This window comes from Nanorana parkeri, unplaced genomic scaffold, assembly GCF_000935625.1.
Source record: "Nanorana parkeri isolate BGI_ZX_2015 unplaced genomic scaffold, ASM93562v1 scaffold704, whole genome shotgun sequence".
NCBI lineage: Eukaryota > Metazoa > Chordata > Amphibia > Anura > Dicroglossidae > Nanorana > Nanorana parkeri.
Window position 1 is genome coordinate 556,050 of NW_017306972.1, and position 15,573 is coordinate 571,622.

The window sequence follows — 15,573 nt, forward strand, 5'->3', positions numbered from 1 at the left end:
GGGTTCTGCTGGGGGGTTTTGCTTGAGGAATGAGGGCATTTGCTATGAAAAAGGAGGTTTCCTTAGGGGTTAGAGAGGCTTGCCTGTGGGAAGGGGGGATTTTTTTTAGAGGGGATTTTGCTTGGTGAAGAATGTTGCTTTTGGCTAAGATTTTTGTTTGGTGAGGGGGTATTTTTAATTATAGAGATTTCTGCTTGAGGTTGAAATTTTTGTTAGGGTATTTTGATTGCTGGGATCAGGGGCTTAAGGCTTAGAGATTTTTTTAAATGCCAAAAGCCGGTGTTGTGTTGAAGCACAGCATACTTATGTAAGTAGATGGAGAGACCCTCCGCACTCTTCACAGCAGTCCCGGCCAGATATGAAAAAAGTGGTGCTCGCAGTGATGAGATACCACGGATGGCGCCGTGCAAACACAGGAAAGTCAGGAAATCACCAGCACTCAGTAGTAAAGATAAATATGTCCCTTTTATTGGACAGAAAGCGTCACAGACATCCAAATAAACCGAACAGCATACTTACACATTATAGCAAGTGCCATGCAACTACAGTTTAGCTTTAAAGCAGACCTTTACACAAAAAAAAAAAAATATTCTACCAATGCATCCCTCTATGTATGATGATTAATAACAACATTGATAACATAAGTATTTTGAAATACTTACAATTGCAGGACATTCACTTCCTGCTTTAAAAGGGCAAAATGACTTCAGTTTGCCACAGCATTGCATCCTGGGAAGGTTACATCAGCAGAGTATTGCTGGGAAATCTCATCTCAGGCAAAGACATTTTCCTCCCCTGAGATGATATGCATGGTCACATGTCTAGTTACGTGCCAATTTTCAGGAAGTAAAATGAGATCTAGTACTCTGCCCTTAGTAAACATGGCCACTCAGAAGACTGGGGACGAAAAGAGAAATAAGTAGGGATGTCCTGATACCACTTTTTCAGGACCAAGTACAAATACAAGTGCTTCCCCTCATGTGGCTTTAAATGATCCATAGTACAACTACATGTTATGTACTATGGATCATGATTTAACCTATTCATGTTAGGGGAGAATTGTAAATCTATTGCTAGAGTGTAGTGGAGGTGTGTGCTGTATATATGTACTACATATACATTACACATGTCCAGTACACTATAGGAATGGATTTACAGCCTGCCTTGTCCAAGCTTCCCTCACTCGCAGTTTCACTCCAATCCCTGTTGCCTCACGTGGTGCCTCTCGTGGTCGGCGCTGGACAGGATTGCTGCATCGCGCCTCGGTGCTCAGCTTGTGGGAGGCGCTCACAATTCTGCCCTGCTAACATGAATAGGTTAAATCATGATCCATAGTACATATACAGCACACACCTCCAGTACACTGCAGTCTCCATCAATAGACTTACAATTCTGCCCTGCTAACATGAATGGATTAAATGATCCATAGCACAACTACATATTGTACAATTATGTACTACGGATCATTTAACCTATTCATATTAGCAGGGTAGAATTGTGAATCTATTGCTGCAGTGTACTGGATATGTGCAATATACATACTATGTACTACATATAGAGTACACTGCAGCAATAGATTTACAATTATCCTCTGCTAACATGAATGGGTTAAATGATCCATAGTACATAACATGTACTTGTACTACGGATCATTTAACCTATTAATATTAGCAGAGGATATGGGCACATGCCGGCCTGGTTAAACATGAGATGACCATGTACACACCCTGTGGAGGGGATCCCTGAGGCTGCAGTGTACAGAAGGTGACAGACCTCTCTGCATATCTATGCAGCATGTAAACACACAAAGGAGCCAGTGATCCCGCCCGGCGCACCCTCCACCATTACAGCAGTCTGATGGCGCCCAGGCCCGTGCACACGGAGCCCTCTCCTCACCTGACAGAAGCGCTGGCAGTAATCGCTCGCCACCTGCACGGCCTCGTCTTCCACTCTGTCGGCTGTGCGGGAGAGCAGAGGCGAGTCAGCGCTGGTCCGGTGGGAGAAGCTCCAGGTGGGGTCCTAATTTAGCTGGCCGATGACTGCCCGATCACCTGCCAGCAAAATTAGGACCCCACTTGGAGCTCCTCCCACTGGACCAGCGCTGACTCGCCGCTACTCTCCCGAACAGCATCCGGAAGGTAAGGGGGAAAAAAATGGCACAAGCTTCGGCGCTATGTATCGGGGGATTTTGACAAGTATTTGTCAAAATGCCCTGTATCGGTCCTGATACCGGTGCTAGTACCGGTATCGGGACATCCCTAGAAATAAGGTATGCAAAGAATAGTCATGGGCTCGATGTTCGAGTCGAACATCGGCAGTTCGTGTGTTCGGCGAACACACAAACTGTTAGGGTGTTCGGGGGGCTGTTCGCCGCTGAACACCCCACAATCCACTGTTTGCATTGGAGAGCCCTGTTTGGGTAAACCAATGCACGTGACCGCAGGTCAGGTGCAAGACTTTGCCCACTCAGGGCTCTGTATGAGCCATGATTGGGCAAAGTAATGATGACTTTGCCCAATCATGGCTCACAGCTAAGTCCCAGTCCCACACTATATAAGGCTGCTTAGACGGCAGCCTTATGTAGTGTGTTGCTGGAGTTAAAAATAGAATGTTGCTGTCAGTGTAGTGCAGTGTAGTAAAGTGAAAGCTAACTGGTGTCAGTGTATTAAAGAGTTAGTGCTTTATACAGCATTTAATACTATATACAGTACTCTGTAATGTATACAGTATTACTTTCTATGCTGTATATTCGCTGTCTTTTTTTTTTTTTGTGGGTCAATGGCCTCACTCGTGTTTCTTCTGCATCACCGGTGTTCCCATTTTTCTTTTATTATCTTAACTTTTTATTTTTCAGCAGCAGGATCTTTTGCTGCCTCATTGCTATTCCCCCTTCTATGTCACAGGTGTTCCCGTTTTTTTAAATTATAATAAGCCATTGTACAACAGTTTATAGTGCACCAAGCACCACATTCGATAAAGTATTGCACCCAAACACCAATTTCCCATCCCACATTCTCTAATAAAATTTTATAATAAGCCCCACATAATGCCTGAAAGGCCAACAAAGAGACAGGTGTGTGACAGGTATAATTAATACCTGCCGATTATTGTACGTCTTTTGTCTGCCGAGCACGCCTGAAAACCCGCTGAGAATCGTACAATTTTCCGCGGGTCAGTGGCGTTCTCGGAAGACAAATACCGAACCGGCCGGTGTGCGCAAGCGCACACTGCCTGCTTAGCACTGCAATCATCGCAAGCCCTCCCCTCAGCGGGGAGGGCTTGCGATGATCCCAAGTACGATCAGCCTGTCCAAGATCGGCAGATCGTACGAATTTTTTATTACCTTACAACCATCGCACGATGAAAGTCGTGCGATGGTTGTAAGTTGTATGGGCTCCTTAACTCTGAAGGGTTACGGTGGGAAAGCACCACCAAGGCCAAATTTTAAAGCACCTGTTGGAACTTTCATCCAGCATCCGCAAAAGAGACACCAGAATGTATCCTAAAAATCTCTAACCTTCTTCCGAGTGTCCTAAAATGTGGCCTCTTCATACAGGCTGCCTCCCCAAGCAGTTGTTTACAAGATTAAGGGGAAACCAATTACCGGCAATTTAAATGTAATTTTTTTCTTTCTAAATGTCAGTTTTGCTGCAGCAGATTCTATAGATTGTACAGATCCGCCACTTCACAGGCAGTTTAAGGGGACCCCCCGGGCACGATATTTAAAGGAATTTTTCATTTTTATTTTTTCACTTTAACCCATTCATGACTGAGCTTGTTTTTAGTTTCTGTTCATTAATGATTGAAGCACTTTTGACATTTTTGCTGTGTGATTCTTCCAGTATTACAAAGTGCACCCACACATATTATATATTGTTTTTTAGAGGACAGATAGGGCTATATATTTATATCACATATGTGTACCTAACGCCTCACTTAGGACAAATAAAATATAAAAAAGAGGAAAAAAACGTAAAGAAAAAACTTTTCCCCCAGTTTTGATTTGTAGTATTTTTTACAAAAACAGCACAGCTAAAAAAATGCAATAAATACATTTATTTGTTCCTTTATTTGGAAACAAATATCAACATTGTGTAGTCAGTGGTGCTGATTATACATTGTTGCTTAATTTTGGATGATCAAAGCAGCCAAGGATGCTAGCTGCCTTCACCCTTGCAACAAAGGATGCTAGGCGACAAGAACCACCTGCGCGTAGCAACTACTTTTTCTAAAAGTGATGTTGTGACATTCTGCAATTTTAGTTTAATTCTTGGTATTTGTAGAAAATTACACTCCAAGTATACTGTATGTGATGTTGCATGCACCTGATTTTAAATCTGTACACAAACCCCAATATATAGTTAAATCTTTCAATAAGTACTCTGACGTGTACACTGTTTTTACAGCAGGGGTAGCAGTTGGGTTTGCTAGATTGTGTATATAAATATAAATGTGTTTAGAATGGATGTGTCATGACTGGCTTAGGATATAAATGGCTGACTAAAATACACAGTCATGTGTAACAACCGTAAATTATAGATCTAAAGGTTATGTTAGGGGTGTGTATCTTCTGGTAGGTAATAATCAAATAAAAAAGCTTCATGTAATACTGGATGTTTTATTTGGGTTGATTGAGGGGGTGTGATCGCTTCTGTTTTGCAAGTTTATTCTACTTAAGCTTATAGTTTTTAATACATCTGGTAGAATTTTGCATTTGGATACCTGTAGTTGTTAATTTGATATTAATTAGATATTTTTGTTTGTTAAACAGCATTTATTGAAGTGTCTTGCCTGGAGATTAAAAATTTCCGGAAATGTTGAAGCCATGAGAACAAAAGTTGTTTTCCCTGTTTTTTCCCCGGAAAAAAATTATATTTTCTGAAAAAGTGGAGTGTTTTTACAAATTGAAATTAATTTTGTTACACTATTAATGCAGTGTGTATAAAAGTATTATGCTTGAAATAAAAGTACAGTTTATCCAGTAAATAAAGTAAACTTGCTTTTTAACATTTTATTTTATATTTGCAAATTGCAGTTTTTGCAGAAGTTGCACTGTGGAAATGTTTCCAAACTCTAGATGTTGGTCTCACCATTTTACTGAGAGGAGATTTTTTTTTTTTTACTGAGCAGACTATAGGTAAACATTATACTGTAATGGTGTAGAACATTAAGGAATCATTTAACTTTTATAAAGATAAACTAATTTGTCAGACAAATGTACCCTCTTACCGTTCAATTAACGCCTGAGAGGACAGAAACTATCTACTATCATACCAACAATCGCCCAATTGTAGGAAGTGCAAGATAGAGCCCACAAGCTAACTAAACTGGAGCCTTTCCTCTGCAATGCCCCTAGTGGCAGAAGTTTTTAGTTTGAGAACTGCTTTGAGAAGTACAGTGTTACTTGAATTGTAGCTGAGAGAATGTGCACTAATTTAAGACTTTACATAAAGTCTCAGAGATCTTTCATTAAAGTCTCAGAGATCTTTCATTAAAGTCTCAGAGATCTTTCATTAAATTCTTCATGTTATATAGTTTGAATACCATGCCGGATATATATTATTTATCATTGTAAAAGAACATATTCCACACTCCTTTTTTTATTTTCAATTTTTCCAGAAAAAAACAAAAACGGTTTGGAAAGAAAACGGAAAAAAAATGTCCCCCCCCCAATTTTTCATTTTTTTTCCAGCCCTTCCCATCTCTAGTCTTGCCTGATAGTGGTTTGAAAATGTAAACAAAAACAATAAATTCACCTAGTCTATATGTACAGTTTATTGATGTTATACAGTATATAGTAGTTCTAGTTAACTTACATTAGTCTATAGGCTATGAAACTCATGAGTTTATTTACGAAGAGCTACTGCTTCATCTTTGCAGTCAGTAAAGGCTATATAATATTATTTTTGCACTTACCTTGAAATTCCTTTCTTCAAGTAATTAGTGAGGCACCTGAATCCTTTTTTCAAACAACACCCTTCAATCCTTTAGGGCCTTTTCACATGAGTTTCAGGTCCTGATCAGGTCCAGATCAGGTGGGGATCTGCAGATGCTGTGCTATGTGTTTTTGCCGCGTTTTTGTCGCGTTTTTGCCGCGTTTTTGATGCATTCCAGTTAAACAAAATATATATTTTTTTTTTTGCTGGAGTGGGGCTATGAGTATGTTAGCTGCAGTGCGTTTTTGATGCGTTTTGCGTTTCCGGACCGTTTCCTGACCATACAAAATGTGACATGCAGTATTTTTCTGTCGTAACCTTACGCAACGGACTGCGCACGTGAGAACTGTAGCCCATAAAACACATAGGGATACATTGGGATGCATTTTTAGCGCAGGAGCGTACGGATCAGGTCAGCACAGAAAACGGACGTCGTGTGAACAGGCCCTTATAGCCAAGGAAGGGCAGTTCCCAGCCTTGGAAGTTTGGTTTGCACACTGGCAACCTTAATAGTAGGCATGTCTTGAAAGTAACTGTTTAGGGAGACGGTTAAATTGGTGGGTCTAGTTCTGCTATAAGAACCATAGATTATACTGCTGCTTGAAGTTGGCAGCTTTTTCCTCCCTAATTCTAGGTGATGCTCTGCCTCCCCTGACCGCACGTCCCTGATATGCTAGTAGCCCATGCTTAAATCTAGGATGTTAACATATTGTTTTCAACCTGCCTTTTCCAATGTTCTCATAGTAAGGATAAAGGGCCATGGACCCTCCTCCCATACATCCCATTAAACATTTGCAGAGGCCATTGGTGTGGAGGTGGTATGGGGTGGTCCAAATAGCCCTTGCACCATATAGATTATATTACATCAGACCTGAACTGGGTGCCTTGATTAGTTAGGATCTTGCTGGGGAACCCAACATGAGATCAAATGGTGATAAGTAGGGAAGCTCCGATACCACTTTTTTAAGACCGAGTACGAGTACAGATACTTTTTTTCAAGTACTCGCCGATACAAATTACCGATACTTTTTCTTAAAGGGACAGGTCAAATTTCTTCTAAAGCAATACAAAATCACGATTTTAGGTCAGTTTCTTAATATTATGAAGAACATGAACATGAAATGAACATGAAATAATATTTATCATGCCATTGCTACCGTGTTTCCCCGAAAATAAGACACTGTCTTATATTTTTTGGGGCTCAAAAAAACACACTAGGTCTTATTTTTCGGGGATAGGTCTTATTTTTTTTTTAATGTACAACAATCCACACGTATTCATGTACAAAAATATGGTGATCAGGGCAATCAGGGGTGCCGTACATTTCCAAGAGCAATTTACTAACCAATCGCTGGCCACGTCTTTTTAAAAAATATTATATGCAGTTAAACAGCATTTTTATGCCCAGCACCCATGCGGTGCTGCAGTACTAATAAAAAACGATTTTGTTTCTGCCTGGAGATCCAAACCATTTAAATTACCCTTTATCTCATAATTACTTGTCAACCAGATCCGTAACCAAAATGAACAATATATACCAAAAAGATAAACCAGCTAACAAGAGTATGCAGGTATGCAGATCTGTTTGTATAATGTGCTTTCATTCATATATGCTAATCAGCTGACACCAAAGGATAATACGTTCCATATAACGTATTATCCTTTGGTGTCTGCTGGTATCTGAAATACACGTATTAATCTCCAGTGGGAGAAACAAGGAAGTTACATAGTACCTCCTTCTTAAAAAATCAGTTTCTTTCCCACATGGTTTCAACTGATTAGCATATATGAATGAGAGCAAAAGTTTGCAGCCATGTTGTTTTGTTGAAGACGCTATGGAGGTCCTGTGTGCGGCGGTTTCGGGTCCTTGAAGATGGCGGACGCGGCACAGGTACTTATTTTTTTGTATCGGAGTATTTGCACGAGTACTCATGCAAATACTCGCCGCCGATACCGATGCTTGTATCGGTATCGGAGCATCCCTAGTGATAAGTGCTTCTGCTGCTTTGAGTGCCAAAATGCTGAACAGGATCACAACTAGTGATGGATGAATTTGCTCTGGTTCAATTGGCATGTGCGTTTGGTGAACATGCTAAAACGTTCTCCTGTTATGAACTTTAATGCATTCCCTTATTGAAGTCAAGGTTGCATCTTGAAAACCAGTTCTCTCCATTTTCTAGTCTAATAGTCAAAGGATTAACAAACAAAGCTACCATTTGGCTGGGAGCAGTATTTGGGAATTGGGAATTTTTATTTTTAAGTACTTGTCAAAAAGTGTATGTGTGTTTATTTACACTTACACTTTATTTTGTGAAAAAGTAGGAGTACTATGTAACCCTTACCCATTCACTGGTGGGGGGCATCTGGAGACCCCTTTTATGCTTAAGATTCCAATTAGATTCCAATTAGCCCCCCACCTGCTGACCCCCACATTCTTTTGGGAATTTGTAACATTTAGCAGCGGTGGAAATACCTCTGTTAAATGTTTCACTTCTGTGCAGGAGGTTGGGTTCACTCCTGGTGCCTGGGCGAATTTACTCTTAAGTTCTGCGTTTGGATGATTGGTGAACATGCAATTCAATCCAGTTGAGATCCAGATCAGAGAAGCAAATCTTACTATAGCGTTACACCACAACATTTTGGGCAATGTCATGCTCCCAACTTTGTGGGAACAGTTTGGGGATGGCTCCTTCCTGTTCCAACATGACTGCGCACCAGTGCACAAAGCAAGGTCCATAAAGACATCGATGTGGAATTTTGGGTGGAGGAACTAGACTGGCCTGCACAGAGTCCTATCCTCAACCCGATAGAACACCTTAGGGATGAATTAGAGCGGAGACTGTGAGCCAGGCCTTCACGTCCAACATCAGTACCTGACCTCACAAATACGCTTCTTCAAACATTCCCATAGACACATCCAGGGCCGGCCTAAGGGGTGTGCGAACAGGCCGCCATGGCAACAAGGGCGCCGTGCGGCCGACACAGCTCGTCCTGGGGGCGGCTTCTCTCCCCCTCACCGCTGGGCGCTGGCCATCCGATATGACAGCGCTCCCTCGTCCAAACAGTAAAAAATAAATAAAACAATAAAAAAACGACCAGCCAGGAGCTCTATAGATCTGAGTGGGCGTCTTTAGACGTCCGCTCAGCCACGCCCCCTCGCGCGCACCGCTGGGCGCTCGCGAGCGGGAAATGCCCGTTATTTGAAAACAGGCAGCGATGCCTGTTAACATACAAGCGATCCGCCGGCTATAGAGCCGGCGGATCGCTTGTATGAGGTCCCGTGAATTGCGCCCTCCCCGGCTCCCCCCCTCCCGCTGTCAAGCTGGTCCCGGGCTCCGCTGTGCCCAGTGCGAGCCCGGGACCAGCATATGGCCTCTGTCACAGGGGATCAGAGGGAGCTCGGTACACAAGCTCCCTCCGGTCCCCTCTCCGCTGTCAGAATGCGGAAGTGTTGTATATTACATCACTTCCGCATTCTTGTGTCACTCTCCAGCTTCAGATGCTGGAGAGAAGCTGATGAAGCAGATCTGTGCTTCATCAGCTTCTTCAGGGGGGTCCTAGGTGACATTAGGGGTCTTGGAGACCCCTGATGTCTCCATAAAGAGGACCTGTCACATATTTGGCTATCACATAAGGGGGTTTTCTAACCCCCCTATGTGATAGCAATAAAGTTTCCCCCCCAAAAATGTAAAGTTACAAATAAAAAAAAATAACATTTTTTTTAAAGTCCACCCCATACATACACGCATGCAAACAGGCGTCGGGTGCGCATACGCGTGAAAACAACGATTTCGCCCATTACGCCGCACATGTTACATATCGCCGTGAACGTCAGAATGAGAGCAATAGTTCTAGGGCTAATCACTGATAACACTAAACTGATGAGCGGTAAAAGCTTTTAAAGCGTCACCTATGGTTAATTTTGGGCATGGTAATTTTTTGCGGGTGCGCGCAATTTTAAAGCATGACATGTTTGGTGTCTATTTATATTTTACCAAAAATATGGGTGATAAATGGGTGTGGTTACTGGGGGTGTGGCCACTAAAGGGTGTGGCCACTGAGGGGTGTGGTCCCTGAGGGGCGCTGTAAAGCTTTCTCGCACAGGGCGCCTATAGGCCTAAGGCCGGCCCTGGACACACCCCTAAACCTTGTGGACGCCTTCCCAGAAGAGTTGAAGCTGCTATAGCTGGAATGGGTGGGCCAACTCAATTTTTAACCCTACGGACTAAGACTGGGATGCCATTAAAGTTCATGTGCATGTAAAGGCAGGCGTCACAATACTTTTGGCAATATAGTGTTAAAAAAAAACAATTTGTTTACAGCCAGGGACATATACATGTACCAACAATACACAATAAGCATTTTACCCCTATCCATTTGTCTGCCCTCTCCACCCACCAAACACCCCCACCTATCTGACACTATAACTTATATTAGCATAGGGGAAAAGAAAAGAAAGAGACAAACCTTATCCTTAATAAAGTAAAGTAAAAAGACAAGGCAAGTAAAGGAAAAAACAGAGACATAAAAAGACAAAAGAAGACAAGACAAAAGTCAGAGACCTCCAGAAGCCTACCTCAATGTAATGCTCATAGGAGGGAATTACATTGAATCCAAGGTTGCCATGTCTGCTCACATTTATGGTGAGTATCCTGTAAAATACTCTTAATTTGTTATTAATCATAATTCAGTCCAAATTAAGGTTAACCAACTCCAGGATGATAGATTGTTTCCACCAACTGTGAACAGTCACAAGTTTAGCATGTATGTGAAAAAATATTATAGATTTTGTATTATACTACACAGTTGGACTATCCAACCTGTATCGTGTTTAAATAGGCTACATTGGGTATATGTAATACGTGATACCTATTGTGATTATGTCCATAGGTGGCAGCAGCATACCCACTTGAACTCTCAAGGGAATAGAATGTGCTGATGTTTAAACATTGTAACACTTTGAAGTATAAGGATAATGTATAAGCATATATTATCTTACTAACAGAGGTATAAATTGATTAAAAAAGAACAGTACTGTTATCTTAAAAATGAGGGCTAGACAATGCTGCTGAATTCTAATTATTAATTTATGCCTTTCGGGGCCACGCAATTTGAGACAAAAAATTGAATTGGCCTCCCTCTGATGCAGTTTTGACAAATACTCCTATACTGGTAAAATTGTGGGAATTGCCTAAAATCCAAATAAGCTGAGCCCTTCAGAGTTTTTGTTATGATGGGTCAAAATATTTTGGGGCTTACTATGGTCCAGTCTACCCTGTTCGATCACCCAAATCTCAGTCATTACCTAGGCCCTATTAGTGTAGTGTAGATCAGTCAATAAAACACTCTTTTGTCTGTATGTAATAATTTGGCAGTCAAAGTACCTATTATCTTATTCTGGTTAGTGCATAAATATAAAAAAATAGTTGGAAAATGTCTAATGTATTTTGCTTTGTTAATTTACATGGTGCAATTAGGCTTTTTATAATCGTAGGCCTCCTGAAGACAGTTCTGGGTCTTTTAGGGAGAACGTTCTCTAATTATGAATTTTGTGAAAGTATAAGCCAATGTTTATTGATTCATTTTGTTAATTGGCCGGTGCTGTTAATTGAGTGGTGCTGATTTATGTATTGTGTTTGTGAACATGACAGGCATACTATTATTCAGAGGATCTTTGGGGATAGTTTCATGTCTCTTAGGTCCATATCTAGTTATTACATACCTAGTGGAGGCCAAGAAGATGAGGGCTTCCGTTACACCTCCAGACACCCCTGGAAGAGAGCACAGGGAGTGAGAGGGCACAGAGTAGCATGGGTGGTAGGAGTCCATATCACAGAAACAGCTGGGCAGGACACTGGGGTACAGCAGATTGGAGGCATGGTCAGGACTAGTGATGGACTGAACTTTACAACATGGAATATAAAAAGAATGGTCATAAAAAGTGTATGGGGATTCAGGTACTGCCCTGGGGGACATGTATCAATGGGAAAAAACTTTTTTTAAAAATACAGTTTTTAAAGGAGCAGTGATTTTAACATCACTTAAAGTGAAACAATAAACATAAAAAATTCCTTTAAATATCGTGCCTGGGGGTCCCCTTAAACTGCCTGAAAATTGGCACAACTGTACAATGTATAGAACCTGCTGCAGCAAAAATGACATTTATAAAGAAAAAAAATCACATTTAAAAAGAAAAAAAAAAAGCATGCGGTTCCCCCTCCCAAACAATGCCAGACCCTTTAGGTCTGGTAGGAAAGTTAGGAGGGACCCCGGGTTACAATTAAAAAAAATAAGTGCATGGGGTTCTCCCTCATGCGTAACAGGCCCTTAAAGTCTGGCAGGGAAAAAAGACGTGGGGTCCCCCCTAAAATTCCCAACCAGGCCCTTAATCCGAGCACAGGCCTGGCAGGGCAGGAAAGTGGGGAACGAGCGAGTGCCTCCACCCCTTGCGATACCAGGCCATATGCCCTCGGCACTGAGAGGGTGCTTTTCCAGGGTCACCCCTTGAAAAGCACCTTGTCCCCATGCTTATAGGGACAAGGGCCTCCTCCCCACAGGCCTTGGGGCGTTGGTTATGGGGGTGCGGGCAGGGGGCTTATTCACATCAGGGTCATCATCATCATCATTTGATAAAGGGGTACCCAGATGTGGGGCCCTCCCTTGTGAATGAGTAAGGGGTACTTGTACCCCTACCCATTCACTAAAGGGTTAAATAAAGTTTTAAAAAAGAAACCAGACTTTTGAAAAAAAAACAACAACAAAAGACAAGTTTTTGACAAGTCTATTATTTAAAAAAAGAAACACCCAAAAATGGATCCACCCGACGTAACCCAGGGTCAATCACGATGTGCAGCGTTGTCCATGGCGACTCGGCGAAATAAAACAAGAAAGAATAAATAGAAATAATTATTTTTTAAAAAGACACCTTCTGAACCATCCGCTTACGACAAACTCCCACCGCAGAATGGCATTCTAACAGATGGAGGCAAAATATAAATAATTGGGCGGAGCTAGCGCTGACAGCTAGCTAGCTCCGCCCAACTGTTTACAATTGCACAGCATCTGAAAGGTGAGCCATGATTGGGAAAGTCATTTTTACTTTGCCCAATCATGGCTCTTAAGGTGGCCATACACTTTACAACCATCGCAAGACCTTAGTCTTGCGATGGTTGTAAAGTAATTAAAAAAACGTACGATCTGCCCATCTTGGACAGGCAGATCGTACTTGCGATCATCGCGGAGCGGGCTTCCGATGACCGCAATGCTGAACGGGCAGTGTGCGCGTGCGGCATTGATCTTACGATCATGCTAAAAACCAGCCGAAAAATCGTACGATTCTCGGCTGGTTTTCTAGCATGCTCCTTAGACAAAAGACGTGTGGCCGTACAGTAGAAACAGTCGCACGTCTTCATTCACACTGCACGATTCTCGTACGATCGTGGGATTTCTGTGCAGTGTATGGGCACCTTTACAGAGTACTGTTCCTTGATTGGGCTGTGGTCAGGTGCAAGGCTTAAGCTAATCAGGGCTCACAAGGTACTGTGCAGTGCGCAGAACGCGCTGACAGTTTGTGTGTTAGCCGAACACATGAACTGCCGATGTTCGAGTCGAACTCTTGCTCGACTCGGACATTCCCTAGTCAGGACAAGCAGTAGTCAAAAAGACAGATAGCTGTGGGGTAGCAGGCGCAGTTGTTATCAGGAGGCAGGCTGAGGCCACCAGAGAGAATAAGGTCAGCAGAGAAAAGCTGTTGTAAGGAACGTAAGACCATCCAGCAACTTCCCAGGTCAGCACTGATTATCTTAAATGGGCCATCTGGCACCACGCCTGGAATTAGGCCTGCATGTTTGTGTGCCTGCATACCCACGCTTCTGAGCAATGTGCCCTCCTGCATTATCATGCTCACTTGAATTAGCTTGCTCGCGGGAATTAGTGATGTTTGAAACATTGTAACACTTTGAAGAACAAGGATAATGTATACCCATATAGTATCACTTAGAAGTCTAAACTGATAAAAAAAGACTTATCTTAAAGTACTTTTAAGATAAAAGAACTTTAATTAGTAAACTCACACATAAGTCTGTGCACATTAAACAGGTTGGAGATGACCCTTTTACTGTGCATTAGTGCACACTAGTATGAGCCTCATTGATTGTTCTTCTACATATCCTTTTTCTAAAAAAAATAAATATTTTTAATACTGTGCATTGTTAGTCTTTGAAATTGATAGCATTATTCCAATCATAACACAAATGTGTTTTGAAAGTTCCAGCCATCCCGCCCAGTTAATTATCTAAATCCTATTGGTTGAGAAGGGAATCTTTAGCATTTGGGTGTTTTTGTTTGTTTTTTTACTTTCTTTTAAATAATCTTGGTTATAGTTTAGAGGAATTTATATACTGTATGTAATTTCTTATTATTCTACTTTATGATTATGGGGCAAACATATGTGTATGGCTGCTTCCCAGATAGCAAGGATAACTTGCCACAGACTTGTGGCAGGGTTAAATTGTAATTCTTGTTAACTTGCTGCACACAATCCTGGCAAGTTGTAGACTTGCAGCACAAGTTCTAGTTGACACTTTTTGAATTTGTAGCAAATTTGCTTGGCAAGTCTACAGCAAGAGTCCTGCAGGTCTTAGCAAGAGCTCTGCAAGCTCGCTGGTCTGGAGACTTGCAATGCAGACTTGCTGTAATCGTGCAACAAAATTGTGAAGCTCGGCAAGTCTGCAATAGTTTAGCAAGTCATTTTTAAACTTGCAGCTCAATTGCTTGCTATCTGGGTTTCCCTTTCTGTTCGCTGTGAGAATCATGTGATTAGCTGCAGATGTGAGGAGTTGTACAATACAACGACAGCTGCCACCGTGAGACTCATGTGATTAGCTGCAGATGTGAGGAGTTGTACAATACAACGACAGCTGCCACCGTGAGACTCATGTGATTAGCTGCAGATGTGAGGAGTTGTACAATACAACGACAGCTGCCACCGTGAGACTCATGTGATTAGCTGCAGATGTGAGGAGTTGTACAATGCAACGACAGCTGCCACCACTTGCAGCTGTTTGCATGTAATCGCACATGCTGTGATTGCCTGCAGACTTTCGCACCTGGACGCAAACAGTTGTGAGACTTTGCAATCCATCCCAATTTGCAAGTATGAATGGGGCCAAAAGGATTAGGATGGCTAAGTACTAATACCTGGCTGGAACAAGTATTTCACTGATGCATACAATGAGTCCTGAAAACAAAAACACTTAGATTTTATTATAATGATAATAGTTCTTAGATTTCTTATAATGTTTTGTAATAAACATATATTAATCTATAGCATAGGAGGTATTTCATCCAAAAGCTTGCATACAAAATATGTTTGGCAATATAATTTCTGCTACTCTATCATTATTAACCACTGGGTGGCAGAGATGTGCATGTCTGCATTTTAATCACAACACAAACTTTTAAACTCTAATAATTGCAAAATATATTTATGACCAATAATGCACAAATTGATCTATCTTGCATTAAATTGGCTTAAAGTAGAAATAAACCTTCTTTTTTTGTATATATCTACTGCTAGCAAGCAGTAGACTTAGGCAAAAACATAAAAAAATCTGAAAAAGTTACGAAACAGGTTATT